Below are 19,873 nucleotides of genomic sequence, written 5' to 3'. Positions count from 1 at the left end.
GTTCAATTTTTACGAATACAGGTTTTTCATTAAGACAGAAATCCTTAAATTCAAAAAGTTAAATAGCATAATTCTTTTTTTTTTTTTTTTCAAAAATTAGTTGACTAAAGACACTGACAAATTTTCAAAATAAATAAGTAAATCCCAGCCAAATCTACAGAACTATCTGCCTTTGAATCTATTTCATTGTCATTGGGGCAACAATGGGACAAATTTTCATTCACTTTTAGTTCAGTATTTGATATCCTTCAAATAGACAGAATTAGCCCCAGAATTTTGGCCTTCATTGCTTAGATGATCTCTTTTGTTAATCAGCTGAAGATGCTTCATGGTGACTGATACACTTCAGGGAAATATCTTTCATAAGTATTAATATCTATGTTATTATTCTGCCTCTTCGAGCATTAGCCTAACTCTCCTTCTCTCTCTTTCTCTTCCCTCCCCTGTCCCTGAATTCTTCCTTTTTCCCTCTCTGTAAGGCTCATGAGAAAACAAAAGGTTAAAATGCTACCTATTCTTGATTAAACTTAGAAGATTTAGCATTCTTTCAAAACTCTACATCTTTAAAAACTGAACCCTACCGCTGGAAAGCTGCCTATACATATACACAATATTTTGCAAATAATTCCAGGAGTTCAAAGCCCCTCTAAAGCCTGTATATGGGTGTACAAAGGGTCTGGAATGTCCCCAGAGTGAACCTTGCTCCACGAGCTGATTCTCACACAGTCAACCATTCAGTTCGCCGCTGGCCCAAGACTTGCCACCTCCTCAGCCCTTCCTTTGGTCAATACTGCTGAGTCCAAATGAACTTGTGTCTCCCCTGTGAAGCTTTCCCCAGCTCCTTCAACTCACATAGCTTTCTACCTTCTCTGGCGTTCTGAGACACATAGAGTCAAGTCTTATAATGTGGCATTCAATTTCCCTCGAAATGATTCACACAGGTAAGTTAGACCTCTCAATCGAACTGGTAAAACCCTGAAAGCAAACAGTGTACCTTACATCTCTGCAGTTTTCCCCACAGCCCTTGGCACGGTGCCAGAAGCCCAATGAATATTTATTGAATGACCAGCCCTCCTATCTGCTTACCTTCTAGGTAGCTTCTGTCCCAGCACTGCTACTTCGCCCAAGGCGAAGGAGGAGACCAAGAACCATATCTTTTTGAGCAGAATCTAGGTTATGCAAAGTTCAGGGCTTATCACTCACCGTTTGGCACATACATTTAGCAAACATTTATTAAGTTCCTCCTATATGTCAGGCACTAAGCTAGGCATTAGAGATATAAAGATGACAGAAAGGTAAGCAAATGATTTATGGCACGCTGCATGCAGTGATAGAGGTTCACATAAGGCAATAGCCGAAAAGCATCTACCTCGAGATGTTTGTAAAGTCATCACCGAGAACAGGATGCTTGAAATGGCTGTAGAATCAGTATGAATTTGCCAGATGAGCTAGGATGGGAAAGGCATCCCTGGAGAGTAACAGCAAATACAAAAGCACAAACGCAGAGAAATAATGTACCCCTTTTATCTCCTCCTTCCCTTCCCTAGTCAGCCCCAGAGGAGGTCCCATTTCAGCGAGGCCAACTCACCTCACCTTCCGGATTATTTACTTGAACTAAGTTACAGAGATTTATTTTTAAAGGTTGACGGTGCATTGACTAGCAAATATGAATTTCAAAATTGTAAATAAATTTTGTATTTTGGATTTGGACAGCCAATCCAAATCCAAATTACGGATTTGGAAAGGAATACATGTGACCGACTCGACATTCATTTTATTAGGTTACATATTTTTATAGAGAAGATTTGTAATACAATTTTCATTTTAATGATCTGTCTGCCTTCAAGGGATAAAATAACATCAAGGGAAAAAAGATTTTAGAGTTATTTCTTCAATGTTTCCATTCCTGTATCATGTACTTCTCCCAGTGAGCTTTGGTTTCTCTGTCTGTCTCGTGGCTTTATAAACCTCTCTTTGGGCTTTAACAACTATGGAATCACTTTTACTGTGAAGTTTAATATCCTGCTTGAAAACCCAAATATGATTCACATATTGCATCTTCAGTATTTCTAAAACAAATCAATCAGCTTGGACTTAAAAAAAAAAATGTTCTTTTCTCCCAAACACTTCAAAACATGCCTTTCAATATCTGGACATGAAACTTAGTTAATACATGTGATAATACTGCTTCAGGCTCATTTCCCTGCCTTGTGTTTTAAGAAGAAAAATTAATAACACTGCTAAGCTACTTTTATTTAAGAAATACTAATGGTATTAAAATGCATCAATAGTCTGGCTTTCAAAAAAAAAAAGGTTTAAAAAAAAGTCAAGAATAAATATTGCAGAGGTGACATTCCTGGCACTCATTACTTTTTCAGAAACCTGAGCCTGTAATTGCTTTTAAAGACATGAAAGCTTTCATTCTCTCTCCCCTGATATAGCCAAAGAAAGCTTATGAGATCCTAGGGGATAATCACAAGTGTATAATAAAGCTTCACTGATGGTTCTGTATAAAAGGTGTTTCTATTGTTGTTGATCTCAGATAATACATAAGCAACTAAACAAGCTAGAAAAAATTTCCCAGAAAAGTCACTTCACACTGCTTTTTTGTGAAACTCTGAGTTCAGATCTTGGCCTCTTCATAGACCCTGGAGTTCTGGGACCCCACATGTGAAAACAGCAAGAGAATGAAGCCCTGGATGCTCAAATTAGAAGGATGAGACAATGAGAATCAGGATAATATATCAGGGGTGCATCATGCTGTATGCTCATAAACATTCTTTCCCAAGATTCAGCTCATCTGATCATCCTAAACCTCCAACAGAGATAACAAACCTAGAATCCGACGGGATGAGCCCACGACCGTGCAGCCGGCTCGTGGCAAGACTAGAATCAACTCCCAGATCTTGCTGGAGAAAAAAAAAAAAAAGAATCTTTTCCATTAAACCAGATATAGAATGACCAATCAATCACTCTCCCCACCCTGGCCTCATTTTGTTTTGCATTTCTTAATAGAGTCATTGATTTTTTTTTTTTTTAAATACAGTATTTCAGTATCCTTAGATCTTCATTTAAGGTTTCCAGTTTTTAAAATGTATTAATCAGCCCAATATCGATTTCCTCTTTATTCAACATTAGTTAACCTTACTGGAAGAAGGGAGGTCCAAAGCAAATAAAGATGTTTTTCATTCCTTTTTCTGTTTTCTCTTTTACATCACTGTTAAAGTACATACTGAATGCCTCTCTCAACCAGTGAAAGTGCCTCCCCATTCCTTTAGTAGGCCAGGCCTCTCCCACAAAACACTATGATTGGTTTCCTTTTCAGGTTTCCACAATAAATCTCTCAGAAAGATCTCAGGGAGCACAAGATGCATGCAGCGAAGCCCAAATGATGCCATAAATTTAAGATTCTAATATCAATCTCAAGAACCCATTATTAAATAAAAGCCTGTCAATACTTTACAAAATAGCTCTAAGAAAACCAGCAAAGGAGTAATTTTTCCTGAATCCCCAACTACTGGAGAAAGAGCACCAGATGTCTTCCTTTTATTATTCATTTGTTCATTCGTTCAACATGAAACACTATTGCCAGCAGTGTCCTACACCCCAGGGCTCAGTGGTAGCAACACAAGTTTCTGCCTTGTAGGGCTTACATTCTAGAGGGAGTAAGACAAGCAACAAACCCATACACAAATAATATCAGACATTGGTAAGTGTAATGGAAAAAGAAACTAGGTAATAGGGGACAGAGCGCAGCAGGGAAACCCACCTGGAAGTGGTTACGGTGGTCCAGGCAAGAGATGAAGGTAGATTGGTGAAAGACAGTTAGATCTAGCACTTCTGATGAATTTGATCTCAAATTTAAGGAAGAGAGAAAGTGAGGATTATTCCTAGATCTTTGCCTGACCAAATGAGTGGCTAATGATGCCATTAGCTAAGGTGGAAATGACCTTGAAAGAAACAGGATAAGGGTAGGGACCTCCAGGATCCTCTTTATGGCTTAGTCAAGTATGAGATGACATAAAACATAAATGTTATCATATGTTTTCAAAAATTCAACATGAAGGGGGCCTTGGAGAAAACTGTAGTCTTTGCCATGTTTGAACCGAAAGGAAAACCCCTTCTAATTATATAAACGTAAAGTCTTAGCATGGTGAGAAATACTTTTATGCTCTACGCAAGTCACTGAACATAGAGTGGAATTTCTTCTTCTCCTATGTCCCTTGCTGGCACTTCCAATTGCAATTCAAGGTAGTAAGCCCTAGATGGCATTGCTGATTCATAACCAGGCAGTTGATTTCTACATTTTATGCTAAATTTAAGAATCTTTGTTATTAACAAAGTTAAAGTTCTTGAGTAATTAAAGAATTGTTAAACATTTCAAACAGGAAAAAAACTCAAGCCAACTTAGGGCGTTCTCTACTATATGCCTTTCTCTAATCTCTATTACTCTAAATCAAGTCTCTATGTGAGGCTTTAAATATGTAAACTATGTATAAGTATAAACATAAATATATTTAAATCACATATTGGTGTACTTTCAGATGATAATTACAGTTTATGTGGAAAGAGAGAAGGTTCTCCAAAGGAAAGACTCACTCCAGCTCTGCTGAAATAACATCCTAGGGGCAGGAGAGATGGGCAAGGAGCAAATTACGGGTTTAGCCTTTCATCTCTGTAATGTGCTAAGGACCTATATATACAGGCTCTTCTGTCCTCTTTGGGACTGAAGTCTCCTGGCCTTTCCACTTAAAAACTAGAAGTGTCAATATGGCGAGTGTCCCACCCCACAGTCTCTGTAACAACTACTCTGGGCTTATAAAGGGAGACTGACGAGACAGTGAGAGCTCTCCCACCTTGTCCTTGCGAATGTTCTCCTTTACTCCTGTTGCTCAGGCAAACAGCTGGTGCTGGGACCGGATCATCACCGAGCTAAAAAACTTCTCCAAGATCAAAAGTCGTAGGACGTGATCTTGCCCTTTCAAACATCACACAACTTTTTTTTTTTTGTTAAGAATCCTGCTCTTTTAGAAAGAGACAGAAAGTAACTTCTCAACTCACCAACAACAAAAGAAATGTAAGTGATACAGACAATCTCTTAACGCTAACAGGAAGATTGCCATTCATCAATTCATTCGTTTATTCAATGAATGTGGTGGTCTGCCATGAATGGCGCTCAGAGCCAACAACGCAGCAGGGACCAGAAGAGACGTGGGCCCCTGTCCTTCCAGGGCCTACTATTCAGTAATACAGAAAATATTTTCAATGTTGCTACTAAGTCAATAGATACTGCTATCACCTCAAATCCTTTCTTGGAAGTAAGTCTGATATAAACCAATGAGAATTAAACTCACCGATAATGATATCATGGCAGAAAACACTATGAGTCTATGGAGAATCAGAAAATAATCCAAAACAAGGCACTTGGGTCTTTGGTGCACCAATCTATCCCACAGAAAGCAAAGTGTTTCACTGCCTAAGAGGTCACACCCAGCTGCACATAGTCTTTCCTTCGTTTGTATGAAGAAAAGCAAACAGACAGACATTGCGGATGCTTCACAAAAAACAAATTGGATAGTTTTCTTCAAAATATTGCTCCTCCCCCCCCCCCCCACCCCAAGTCCTACCTCACCTCCATCTGCTTTAATAGCTTCACCTTTATGGAAGTAACATATTTCACATAAAAACTGAGTCATCAACAGAATTATAAATTACAAGTGCAAACTTAATTTTCTCCCATTAGAAGAAAGTCTGCCATGCTAGAAGGCTATTTCATCAAGAACCTCTGTCCAATTGTTAGCCCTGAGGGGACCCCATTCTCCAATCATCCTGACATCAGACTGGGTTCAGATCCCCACTCTACACCTCACTACCTGCGTGACCTTGCTCTCCTCATCTCTCAAATGGATAGCATACCTATGTCAGGGGGATGCACCATGACTAAGGGAGATGTGTGTGCAAAATACTTACAAAAGTAAGTATTAGTAAGGGCTTCATACATGGCAACTATTGCAATGTCCAAGTTTCAGTGTAGAATTCTATTAATATATTCATAGGAGGGAACTGAAACCAAAGATAAGATTTTAAGAGAGCATCTAGCGTCTCTAAGGAAGCTTAAGTCTCCTGGTCTGGCCAGACTGTATTCTAAGACATGCAAAGAACTTAGTAAATGAGATCACTGAGCCAATGGCAGGGATCTTTAAGGAATCTTAGTAAACAAAAGAAGCTGGCAAAAAGAAGGTAAGTCCCAATTTTCAAAACAATAAAGAAAGCAAGTTCGGCAAACTACCTGACCACAACATTCTAGGACAGACTATTAAAATATGTGGTCACTTACAAAATGTTACTGGGCAACCACTAAAGATGACCAGTCAAAATACCATTCCTTTCTTCCACAGCGGACTAAAAAGTCTAGGGAACATGACAGATGTGGTATAACAAGAAAAAGGCCTTTGACAGTAGGTTTATACTGTCCTTTGGACAAAAAGAAGCAATACAGATTGACTGAAAATACCAACAGGCTCTATCTGTTAAAGGATTGCTAAGTGCTATTTTTTAATGAATACATAGTTTTAAGCCAGAAGAAAGTATCTAGCGACCAGCTTCAGGGCTTCATATAAATCCTACTCTGGCACCCTGCGTTTACTTGGATTAAGACACAAAGCAACCTTTAAAGTATGTCAGTGCCCTAGGAGAAGGGGCATGTCGGCTGGTCCCCTGCTCCATTCCTGGCTCCTAGAACAGGACCTGGCATCCCGTGGATGCTCATTTAATATTTGTTGAATGAATAAAAAGAAGTGTGCATAATATGAAGTTCAGAGGATTAATCGATACCCTGGAATGATTTAATCAGACTCTAAAAGTTCTTCACCAAACAGAATGATGGGCCGAATGAAAGCCGGGTAACTGGGCCCACCGGGAAAGCCTAGCTTTTGGAGTCAGGCAGCCTCTGCTGTCAATCTCGGTTCTGCCCCTTGGGCAGATGGGAGGAGAATCGACGTGAAGTTTCAAAAGAAAAAAAAAACAAGTAAGGTCTTCCACATAAGTTCAAAATTAATCAAGCACTTAGTGAGAGAAAATGTGGCTTTTAGCTAAGGTGGCATATAACTGGGGAAAATATTAATTCCTACTATAAACATTTAGTGTAGAATAATCAGACATGAGGTTCTAGGTGGGCCACATTTGAGAGTGAAAAGGGGGTACGTTAATTATACTAGGATAACAGGTGCCAACTGGGGCTGCCCGTGGCAGATGGGGGCATCAGATCACACTGTTTATAGCACACACCAACAGCTCTAGACATTTGGGTTGATAAAAAGTTAAATGGATCAACAATTTGCTGTCATTGCTTTAAAATTATATTAGCTCACTAAGTGTGTGCTATTTACCTGGCGCTGTTCTAAGTCCTTTACATATATTAAGTCACTTAATACTTACAAAAATATTATGAAATATTAATATTATCCTTTCTATAGATGAGGAAACTGAGGCTATTTAACAGAAGGTTAATAGCTTGCCCATGGTTACTATTCAACTTACCCCAAGGCTTACACTGACTGAACAACAGACCCCAAGGTCAGTAGCTCCTGGGTCTCTGCATTGGTAACCACTAGCCTCGGGTGGCACGGAAATGCACTGCAGTCCGTTCTGCTACGCAGGAAAAGGAGAGTCCTTCTTGCCTCCGTTTCAGTCAGAGCACAGTTAGGCACATTGTTTTAATTACAGGTCCCTATTTTTATACAAACTAGTTATACTAGGGTATTAAGGACGGCAAGGAGATAAGAGACCATGACACGGATGGATGGATGAGTGGGAGGCAATGTTTAGCTTAACAGCTCCACTGTATGGATGGCCATAGGAAAGAAAAGTCAGGAACACTCTATTCGGCAGCTTTCCAACTTTTTTTTAACCGTTGTGACCCAGCTCACATATGTAGTTCATTATGTAATTAAATAACTTAATTATGCAATTAAGACAAAGGTTTCATGAAAGCTTTACTACTTGTAACACACTGATATTTTCACTCTGTGCTGCTCCCATTCCACTCCATTTCTTCTTCTCCTTTTTTGAATGCTGGTCACATGCAACTAAAATTATTTCACAACCCTGGATTTCAACTTAAAATTTGAAAAATACTGCTCTCTATGGCCCCAAGGAGAGAAATTAAAGAGCAGTGGATAGATGTTATAGAGAAATACATTTTAACTCAACATCAGCAACAACTAAGTAAGTGTCAGAGCTGTTAACAATTGCAATGGGCTATTTCAAGACAAAGGGAATTCTCCATCACTGTAGGTGATGTGGGTATCCCATCACACACTGTGGATAGAGTAGGAGAAATTCAAATATTCATTAAATGGCTGAAACAGAAGAACATTAAGTTGTATTTCCAAACCTAAGATCTCATTAGTCTAAACCACATTTTTACAATAGAAATAATACTTTCCCTCCATCAATGTCTATTTTCCAAAATATTTAGGTTTTTCAACCTACCAAGACATAAGGAAAGAAGAAAGTTTGGAAGGAAGGAAGAAAAAAAGGCAAGGAAGAGAGGAATGAAGGAAGGAGGAAAGGAAAGACAGGAAGGAAAGAAAAGAAGAAAGAAATGGAGGGTGGAAGGGAAGCAGAGAGGTAGGGAGAGAAGAAAAGAAGACAAGAGAGAGAAAGGAGAAATAAAACCAAATAGACTGTAAGTGTTCCTAAGTAAATTAAAGAGTTTTGCTTTCTAAATAAAGTCTAAAACCCTACTCTCCCAATCCCAACAAAAATGTAAATTGGGTTCAACCAGAGTGCAAGATTTCCTGACTACCCTGCATGAGAAAAAGAAGGGAAAAAGGCATCTGAAAATCACTCTGGGCTCTATAATTAGCTCTGATGGTTTTCTTTCAGATCATTCTGGATGATCAAATCATAAGAGAAGAGCTGAGAGTAGCTTAGAACTTGATGTATAAAATAGCTTTCAACAGGTTTGGTCAATCCTTTTGACGGGTATACATACTGCAACAATCTTCAAAGACAACTTTTGGGAGTGCCTCCTAATTCCTTTTGAAGATACTTCCAAGAAAGGGAAGAGAAAAAGTAAAAAGAGAAATCTAAATAACGACAAAATGATTAAAAGAAGGACACTAACACGAACCCCCAAGGATGCAATTGATAAAGATTAAAGATACTATTGGACTACTGACCAGCCATTCAACCACATTTCTGTGGGCTCATTACTAGCACAAAGTACTCTCTTGCCACCAGATGTCTTGTTCAATCTTCAAGCTCTGTCCGTAATCAAATGCTAACATCACTGACACAGGGCTATGAATTACTCTGAGTAAGACTGGTGTTTCAGTGGTAAGTAATCTCAGCAGGGCATCCTGAAAGACATAAGAAAGTCCAAACTGGGGTAAATGATCCATCCAATACCGCCAAGAGTTTACCGGATGCTTTTCACAAAACTCAGTTTCCTTACAAGGCCTCAGAGTAAAAGGGTGCATGGACTAGCACAGCCACAATCCAGCCACAGCTGGTTATATTTGGTATACAGGGAAATGGCTACTCATGAATTAAGCAAATAAAAGTAAATCAAAGGGCATCCTCAACTGTAAACTCCTCCTTCTGATAAAATGAGTAATTCAGTGTTTATCCTCAATTAATATTATAGGTGCATATATTATCAACATGTAATAAAAAGTCTTTGGAATTTACATACTCAATAAGTTAAGTGTTGTTTTAAATGAAGTGGAAAGTTAGAAGCTTTTTGCTTAGACCATCTGGGTATCCTAGAAATCTGAATCCTGAGTTGGACCCCTTCCCACATTGCTATAAACCACACTACAAACTCTCAAATCAGGAATAGAGTCCTTTGTGGGAAGATGAATCCAGGAAATAAACTGAAACCAGACTTAAGTTTGGCAAGTCAGTAAAGACAGAGACTTGGAAACAGAAGAAAAAGAATAGAAGTTGACATAATTCAGGTAGGTTGGAATTCAAAGCATGCCGGGACCTTGGCAACATAGACCAGCTGGAGCAAGATGAAGCCAAGACCAGGCCGGGCACAGTCTGGGGAAACACATACAGGCTCCAGAGGTCTGTCTGCCAGGTGGATGCTTGCACTGGGTTTCAATGTACCATGTCTCAAGACACAGCAAGCTCACACTTGGTTCAGGCAGACACTGGAACAGGAGGATGAATTCGAGGGCAGGGCATCACCATGAATTTACAGACTCACAGTCATGGCAAGACTTCTATTTGCAACAAGATTGTGATCTAAGTACACAGAAAAACCTAGAATTCTTTGTTTAGTAAAAAGAGATGACAAGGAAACTGTCTTTCTCAGTATAAATGCTCAAAAGGGGGGGGAAAAGCCTCCCCAAACACAAGGTTCATATTTATACTACCTGATTGAAGAGAAAGGAACACTTCCAAATTCATTTTATGAGGCCAGCATTACCGGAGCCAAACAAAGACACCACAAAAAAAGAAATTACAGGCCAATATCCCTGATGAACATAGATATGAAATTCTCAACAAAATACTAGCAAACTGAATTCAAGAGGACATTAAAAGGGTCAGACACCATGATCAAGTGGGATTTATACCTGGGATGCTAGAATGGTTCAACATACAGAGATCATTAATAGAATGAAGGATTAAAAAAAAAGCATATGATCATTGCAATAGATGCAGGAAAAGCATTTGACAAAATGCAACATCCTTGCATTATAAAATTCTCAGCAAATTAGGCATAGAAGGAATGCACCTCAATATTATGAAGGCCATATATGATAGGCCCACAGCTAACATCATACTCAACAGTGAAATGTTAAAATCTTTCCTCTAAGATCAGGAACAAGACAAGCATGCTCACTCTTACCACTTCAATTCAACATAATACTGGAAGTCCTAGCCATAGCAATTAGGCAAGAAAAATAAATAACAGGTATACAGATTGGAAATGAAGAAGTAAAATTATCTGTTTGCAGATGACATGATCTTATATATAGAAAACCCTAAAGACTCTACCAAAAACTGTTAGAACTAATAAATAAATTTAGTAAAGTTGCAAGATACAAAATAAACATACAAAAATCATTTGCATTTCTATAAACTAACAATGAACTATCTGAAGGAAATTAAGAAAGTTATCCCATTTACAATAGCATCAAAAAAGCAGTTGAAAGATCAGTACAATAAAAACTATACGACAATGAAAGAAATCGAAGAAAACACAAAGAAATGGAAAGATATTCTGTGTTCTTGGATTGGAAGAATTAATATTGTTAAAATGTCTATACTACCCAAAGTGATCTACAAATTCAATGCAATCCCTATCAAAATTCCAATGGCATTTTTCACAGAAATAGAAAAAAACTATCCTACAATTTGTATGAAACCACAAAAGATCCTGAATAGCCAAAGCCATCTTGTGAAAGAAGAATAAAGCTGGAGGCATCACACTTCCTGATTTTGAACTGCATTACAGAGCTACAGTAATGAAGAGTATGGTACTGGCACAGAGAGCAATGGAACAAAATAAAAAGCTCAGAAATGAACCTTTGCATATACAGTTAACTAATCTTTGATAAAGGCATAAAGAACTTACAGTGGGGAAGAATAGTGTCTTCAACAAATGGTGTTGGGGAAACTGAATATCTAGGTGCAAAATAATGAACCTGAACTCCTATCTTACATCACTCATAAAAGTTAACTCAAAATGGATTAAAGACAGAAATGTAAAACCTGAAACCACCAAACTCCTAGAAGAAAACATAGGGAAAAAAGATCTTTGACATTGGTCTTAGCAATGAATTTTTTGGGGTAAGATGCCAAACGCACAAGCAACAAAAGCAAAGTACACAAGTGGGACTACATCAAACTAAAAAGTTTCTACACAGCAAAAGCAACAATCAATAAATTGAAAACACAACCTACAGAATGGGAAAAAATATTTGCAAACCATATATCTGACAAGGGGTTAATATCCAAAATATATAAAAAAAACTCATACAATAATAGCAAAAAAGCTAATAATCCAATGAAAAATGGACGAAGGACCTGAATAGACATTTTTCCAAAGAATACAAACAAATGCCTAATAGGTACGTGAAAAGGTGTTCAACATCACTAGTCATCAGGAAAATGCAAATCAAAACCACAATGAGATATCATCTCACACCTGTTAAGATGGCTATTATAAAAACCAACAAATGTTGGTGAGTTTGTTGAGAAAGGGAACACTTATACACTATTGGTGGAAATGTTAATTGGTATAGCCATTCTGGAAAACAGTGTAGCAGTTCCTCAAAAATTAAAGATAGTCCCACCACATGATCCAGCAATCCCACTCCAAAGGAAATGAAATCAGTATCTCAAATTGATATTTGCACTCCCATGTTCACTGCAGCATTACTTGCAATAATCAAGATATGAAAACAACCTAAAAGTCCACAGACAGATGAATAGATAAAGAAAATACAGGAGATAGATAGATGATAGATAGATAGATAGATAGATAGATAGATAGATAGACAGACAGACAGAGAGATATCCATCCATCCAATGGAATATTATTCAGCCACAAAAAAAAAAAGGAAATCCTACCATTTACAACAACATGGATGAACTTGCAGGGCATCGTGCTAAGTAAAATAAGACAGATAGAGAAAGATCTATATTGTATTGTATTATTTATATGTGGAATCTAAAGGGGGGGAAGCTCATTTCATAGAAACAAAATAGAATGGTGGTTACCAAGGGTTGGGGAGAGGAGGAACTGGGAAGCTGTAGGTCAAAGGGAACAAATTTCTAAGTTCTGAGGATCTATGTACAGTATGGTGACTATAGTTAATAACATGGTATTGTATACCTGTTTATACATGAAAGTTACTGAGACTAGATATTAAGCATTCTCACCACATAAAAGAAAAGAGTTTACTACGTGAGGTGATGAATATATTAATAAGTTTGATCTTGGTAATCATTCCACAATGTATATGTATATAAAGATCATCACATTTTACACTTTAAGTATATACAATTATATTTGTCAATTATTCCTCAAAACAGTTGGAAAAACAAACAAGAATCAAATTAACTTTGTTGATATTCTCTATGAAAAATGTTCTTCAACCGGTAAAAAAGAAAAAAAAAGTACACTACCTACACAGTTCAGGAACCCAGAGCTGAGAAATTAATATTAAAGTGATCCAGGGCTGGAAATACACTCGTAGGACCTGTAAAAATTAAAGGCAAATTATCTCTAGAGCAGTGGTTCTCAACCTTGACTGTGGAACTTTAGAAACACTAATAATGTCTCAGTCTCAGCTGGAGTATGTGAGTTAACTAGACCAGGATTCAACCAACCATCCTAATCTTTAAAAGCTCATTAGGTGATTCTAATGTGCAGGAAAAATTGAGAACCACTGCTCTAGAGAGACATGCTTTCAGTGAAAGCCACACAGGATCCCCAGCAAGCATGACTTAAAAACACAATTTTATAACACCCAAAGGAACAAGCCACCATAAGCAAGAATAGGCAGAAATAACTAAAAGCAAAGTTAAACCCCCAAGAACTTTGGATAACAGAATTATTTGTAACAGAGTATATGATAAGAACATTTAAAATAATGAAAGCTAAAAAGACCAAAACTATGAAAAAAGGTACAAAATATAACTTGCAGAAATGATAAATAACTCAATAAGTGGTTTAAAGAGCAGATTAATAGACCTGTGGAAGAAAAGTAGAGAACTGCATGATTTACCCTGAGAAAACACCCAGAATATAGCACTGAAAGATGAGTAAAAGGAAGTACAAGAGACAAATTAAGAGACAGGGAATAAGTGAGAAGGTTCAACATATACCTAATCGATGTTCTAAAAGAAAAGAGAGAATGGAGGAGAGGAATGTTGCAAGAGATAATGGCTGAGTATTTTCTACTTAGAAGATTTTCAGAGGTCACCATATGCTCTACTGAATCTACGACCATAATCTTTTCTCTCAGCTGCCACATACTATGGCTTCATTGACGGACAAGATTGAACTGAATTCAGTTCAGCACTATCAGTGACTTCATTTGGATGAGATTGGGACAAGAGAAGCTGAAGGCAGTGATAAGCTAAATATCCAATGTCTTGCTTGATAAGTACGGTGCCCTTGGAGATTTACTGAGGATTAGCTATCCAAATGAAGAAACAGAAGGACTACGGAATCCCCGCCACTGTTCACCCCTTTCCTGTCAAATGACAAGCTTAAAAGAAACTAGTCTTTCGAAATTGATATGTTACATAGTCCTTTCACCCACAACACTAAGTGTTGAGAAGGATGTGGAGAAACCAGAATGCCCACACGTTAATGAGAATACAAAATAACCAATCACTTTGGAAATAGTTTGGCCATGCTGGGGAGGAAGAAATTTTCCTCTACCCTTCTAGGTTCCTTTGGCTGATCTAATCATTAAATATACATGAGACAGATTAGATTAACAAGAGAACCAAATTTAATTACATACTCATGTATGGAAACCCCACATACATGAGCAAGTCAGAGACAGAAAATGAGATACACATGGCATTCTGAGCTAAGGATGAGGTAAGACACTGTGGGGCTTCAGAGGGGAGAAAGGTCATTTGCAGGACGATAACAGAGCAGATGTTCAGTAATTAGATGTTTGCCCTGCCCTATAGATAGGTCATAAAAATTATCTCTGGTAATAACTCTTATTATGGGCAAGGCCCTTCATTTAAATTCTTTAAGGGAGAGATAAAAGTTTCTTGTGACCCACGGGGTCTTGATTGCCTTCAAAATAATTCACATGTCAAAGTGGCACATCTTAGGGAGACCTGTTCTGAACCCCTTGAGAAGCTCCTAGAAAGGTGAGATGTGTTTCCTATACAACCTAGCAATTCCAGTCTTGAGTATTTGTCCAAGGGAAATATATACACATGTTCACACAAAGACCTGGATGTGAATATTCACAGCAGTTTTTCCTAATAACCCCAAACTAGAAACAACACAAATGTCCATCGATAGATGAATAAATTATAGCATATCTATGCAACGGAATATTAGTACCAAAAAGGAAAAAAATTACTGATAGATACAATCACATGGACGAATCTCAAAAACATTGTGCTGAGCAATAACCGAAAAATGCCAAAGTTCATACTTTATGATTCTATTTATGTGACACTTTGGAAAAAACAGATCTAATCTATAGTAACAGACAGTACTTCCCTAGAGCCATGTGGGAGGGTGATTGATGGGAAGGAAGGGATACGGGAAATTTGGGATTAATGGAGATGGTCTATATTTTTATTGTAATAGTGGTAACATGAGAATATACATTGGTCAAAACTTATAAAACTGCACACTTTAAATGGGTGCATTTTATATGTAAGTTATACCTCAAGAAGTTGATTTTTTTTCTTTCCTCTTGCCGGAAACATTTTCAACTGTTTTCTCACACATACTTATTATCTGATCATGACATAGTTTTCCTACATTCTTTTCTCTTTCTTAACTTTATGATTGTCTCACTTTTGAAATATGATTTTTTCCAACGTATCTTAAGACTCAGTTATAAATTTGAAATTATTTTCTATTTGCTCAAAAAATATAATATGATGGAGGGATTATGGTATTTTTAAAAAAAAGACTTTTAGAATGCTCTTGGTTCAAATCCTAGTTCTACCAATTACTAGCTATGTTACCTTGAGCATTAATTAAATACTCTGAACCTGTTTCCTTATGCATAAAATGGAAAATGTAATAATACCCATCTCTTTGGAATGTAAGACAAGTCAAATTTTTGGCACAGAGTAGGCATTCACTAAATGTTAATCTCTGTTCAACAAATGCTTTGTCATTTAAATTCTTCATCACTTGTATTTATTATAAACTAACCAGAGGAATTAACTTAAATAAAATGTAATGAAGTTAGTTAATAGAATCACTTCCTAACGGCGACTTAAATGGGATAGAAGTACATGAAAACAATGCCAATCAAAGCTAAGTTCGCAAACTAGTGCCCATTGATAAACTGCTACCAATGCGAACAAGGTAAGTACAGAAACTGTGAGGATTTAAAAACTTTCATAGAAATTTGAGATGACCCTGTGTGAGCTAAATCAGGAAATGTGATTGAGAGTTCAAATCTTATATAAAAGGTTCTAGAGCAGTTGCTCAAATTAAGAATCCTGAGCCAGAATGTAAAGCAACACACTACTTCCTTCACTGAGAACATTTCACTATGAAAAAAGTCAGATGAATTAAACAATGTCTTAGCAAAAATAACCAGTCTGTTTATAGTTATGGAAATGTAATTTAAAATTTATACATGTTTATCTGTTTATATCTGTTGAACTAATTATTTTTTAAGTGGGCTTATACTTCCTATGTCTCTTTTGTTCATTTTTTTCAGTAAAATCATTTTCATTGAATTTTACAAAATTATTAGTGCATGATGGTTTGGAAACTAAATTGGTCCTTCCCTACAGATAGTGTGAAACCTTTTTAGAGCATCTATACCGACTCGGGGAATAAAGATGGTGCCTTCAACCTGCACTTTCTCTCAGCTTAAGTTTTCATAGCTACCTTTGATTCTAAACATCTGCTTGTGTTTCCCTAGGATAATGGAGGAAAACAACATGGAGGAATTCTGAGAGAAGTCTGTGATTTTAGTAACTATCCTCCACAGAAAGTTTCCTCGCTATTAAGACTCTTCTGCCACCCTGTGGCCATTCTGCTGATGACCCCAAGCTAGAAGACCCAGCCGCTGCTTTTGTCTTCCTTTCCTCTAGACCTTAACACTTAATCTTTTTTTCCCTTGTTATATTTTATTTTATTTTTTATCAATTCAGGTGTACAATATAATGTAACAGTTAGACATTTACACCCCTCACAAAGTGAAAACCCCCCTTCCCCAAGCTACTACCCCTCTGACATCGTATATAGCTGTTCGAATTCCATTGACTCCATTCCCTTGACTTACATATATATTAAATTGCAGTTGAAATTCAATATTATTCAACTTCAGCTCAGGTGTACAATGCAGTGATCAGGCATCTACACAGTCCCCCTAATGAGACAAGTGCCCATCTGACACCCTCCAAATTCTTTAATACATTGCTAATTATATTCAACACTTAATCTTATTCCATCTTTCCCACCTAATTCCTTAGTGGGATCCATGAAACCTACTGAATTTTCTGCACTTCTTTATTTCATGATTGCTTTTTCCTTCAGTTTTTTGTTTTGTTTGGTTTTGTTTTGTTTAGGTAGTTTGTTACTGCTATCTGAATGTGGGCATTATCATTCGGTGTCAACCAAACTGCTTTGCAAGCAATGAATTACATAAATCATTGGCCACAGTACGTTCAAATAAAAGTAAAAACTTTCAGCAAGAAAATGTAAATTATTTTACTTCTTGCCATGAAGAGAGAAAGTCACCTTATACGGAGCAACTGGCAATACACAAACCATTTTGGATGTACCCCAAATTGGAAGTCAGAACATAGATTAGAAACAATTTTTGGAGTGTTAAACTAAGTAAAGGTATTTTAAAAATATATATCAGTGTAGGAGACTTTTGCCTTTGTAAAACTTCTTCATTATAATTGCATATTGCTTTTCTATAGATAATATACATCATAACTCATCTGAATGAAGGTGAAATGCGGCAGGCTAACAAAGTAAGACAGATAAAAGGAGTCTGTTTGGGAAGCTAGATGTTTCTCCAAAGTTTTTCCTTTCTTGTAAATGTCAACTTAGCAATAAGAATTGTGAGCAGGTCCTTGAACCATCATCAAAGTCCTTTATTTCCTTGTGACTAAATTCAATTTAAAAGTTATTCTGTACAAACTAAAGAGAGCTTTGCAAAGTTGACCTTCCCTCAGAGTTTTCCTTCACCTAACAGTAAAAAATAGTAACTTAAAATGAATGAAACTGGGCCCTTATATCACACCACATACAAAAATCAACTCAGAATGGATTAAAGACTTAAATGTATGAAACCTATGAAACGTATGAAAAGCCGACCACATAAAACTAACAGGGAAAAAGCTTCTTGACATTGCTCTTGGTGATGACTTTTTTTGGCTATGACACCAAAAGTTCAGGCATGAGAAACAAAAATACACTAGTGGGACTATATCAAACTAAGAAGCTTCTGCACAGCAAAAGAAACTTAATCAATACAGTGAAAATGCAACTTACAGAATGGCAGAAAATACTTGCAAACAACTTATCTGATAAGAGGTTAATATCCAAAATACATAAGGAACTCATACAACTCAGTAGCAAAAAATAAAAATCTGATTTTAAAAAGGGGAAAGGACCTGATTAAGCATTTCTTAAATGAAGACATACAAATGGCCAACAGGTATAGAAAAAAGGTGCTCAAACATCACTAATCATGAGGGATGCAAATCAAAACCACAATGAGATATCACCTCACACCAATGCCAATTGTTAAGATGGCAATTATCAAAAAGATAAAAGATAGCAAGTGTCAGTGATATGGCAAAGGGAACCCTTGTGCACTGTTGGTGAGAATGTAAATTGGTGCAACCACTATGGAAAACAGTATGATGGTTCCTCAAAAAATTAAAAATCGAACCACCATATGAACTAGCAATAGCACTTCTGGGCATTTATCCAAAAGAACTGGAATCAGGATCTCAAAGAGATATCTGCACTCCCATATTCACCAGACCATTATTCACACCGTCAAGACATGGAAGCAACCTAAATAACCATCGACAGATGAACGGATAAAGAAAATGTGTTACATACATACAAGGGAATATTATTCAGCTTAAAAAAAAAAAGGAAATGCTGCCATCAGCCGCAACATGGATGAACCTGGAGGACATTATGCTAAGTGAAAAAACCAGTCCCAGAAAGACAACTACTGGATGATCTCATTTATATGAGGAATCTGAAATAGTCAAACTCATGGAAGCATAGAGTAGAATGCTGGTTGCCAGGGGCTGGGGGAGGGGAAAGTGGAGTGATGTTGGTCAAAGGGTTTAAAGTTTCAGTTATGCAAGATGAATAGGTCTGGAGATCCAATGTAGAGCATGGTAACTACAGTTAACAACACTGCATTGTATACTGGAAACTTGCCAAGAGAGTCGATCTTAAGTGTTCACACACACACACACACACACACACACACCCCAAAAAAGATAACTGTATGAGGTGATGGACAAGTCAGTTAGCTCGATTGCTGTCATCATTTCACAGTGTATAAATATATCAGAAGACCAAGCTGTACACCCTAAGTGTACACAATTTTTATTTGTCAGTTATACCTCAGTAGAGCTGGTTTTTAAAACGCTGGCTGCTTGGAATTGCCTACCCCTGAAGTCACCCTAAAATGCAATTGGTAAATATACTGGTGGATAGAGACTCATTTCCATGGCAATATCTTTAAATGGAATATCTTTTGTTAAAGTTAAATAAAAGATGAACTTTGAGGATCAACTTCTGGTTTTGTATTTACAAGTTCATTGAGTTAGAAGATACTACGAAAATAGAGGCAAGAAGTGGGAACAGTAAAGACATGATCCGTGGCAAATGGTGGGGAAGGAATCGGATGCAATAGAGTGAGCACGTACCAAAGAAAGGCCGAAGGAAAGAAAATGTAACAAAAATAACTGGCGGAGGACGGTTGTTATTATGGAGACTGGGAGTTTCACTATGAGAAACAAGAGTGGTGAAGCTGCTGCAGGAAGCCTTCTAGGTGCTTCCATTATCCTCGATGGGTAATTTGATAGTATATATGCTTAAGGACGTTTGACGGTAACTAATGGAAACACACACGAGTACTCACCACTCAACTCCTTCAAGGGGCCTGAGGAAAATGAAAGAGAGAACAACCGA

General features: G+C 37.3%; 1 protein-coding gene across 2 annotated transcripts in view; it reads right to left on the bottom strand.

Moving 5' to 3' along the window:
• RGL1 (ral guanine nucleotide dissociation stimulator like 1) overlaps positions 1–19,873 on the bottom strand; it is a 211,255-nt gene that overhangs the window by 175,815 nt on the left and 15,567 nt on the right. The gene's annotated exons all lie outside the window — the stretch shown is intronic.

Source organism: Rhinolophus sinicus, chromosome 11 (genome assembly GCF_057876585.1).
Source record: "Rhinolophus sinicus isolate RSI-liver-muscle chromosome 11, RSI-T2T, whole genome shotgun sequence".
Lineage (NCBI taxonomy): Eukaryota > Metazoa > Chordata > Mammalia > Chiroptera > Rhinolophidae > Rhinolophus > Rhinolophus sinicus.
Note: the sequence above shows the minus strand (reverse complement) of the source record. Positions and strands in the feature narration are given on the sequence as shown.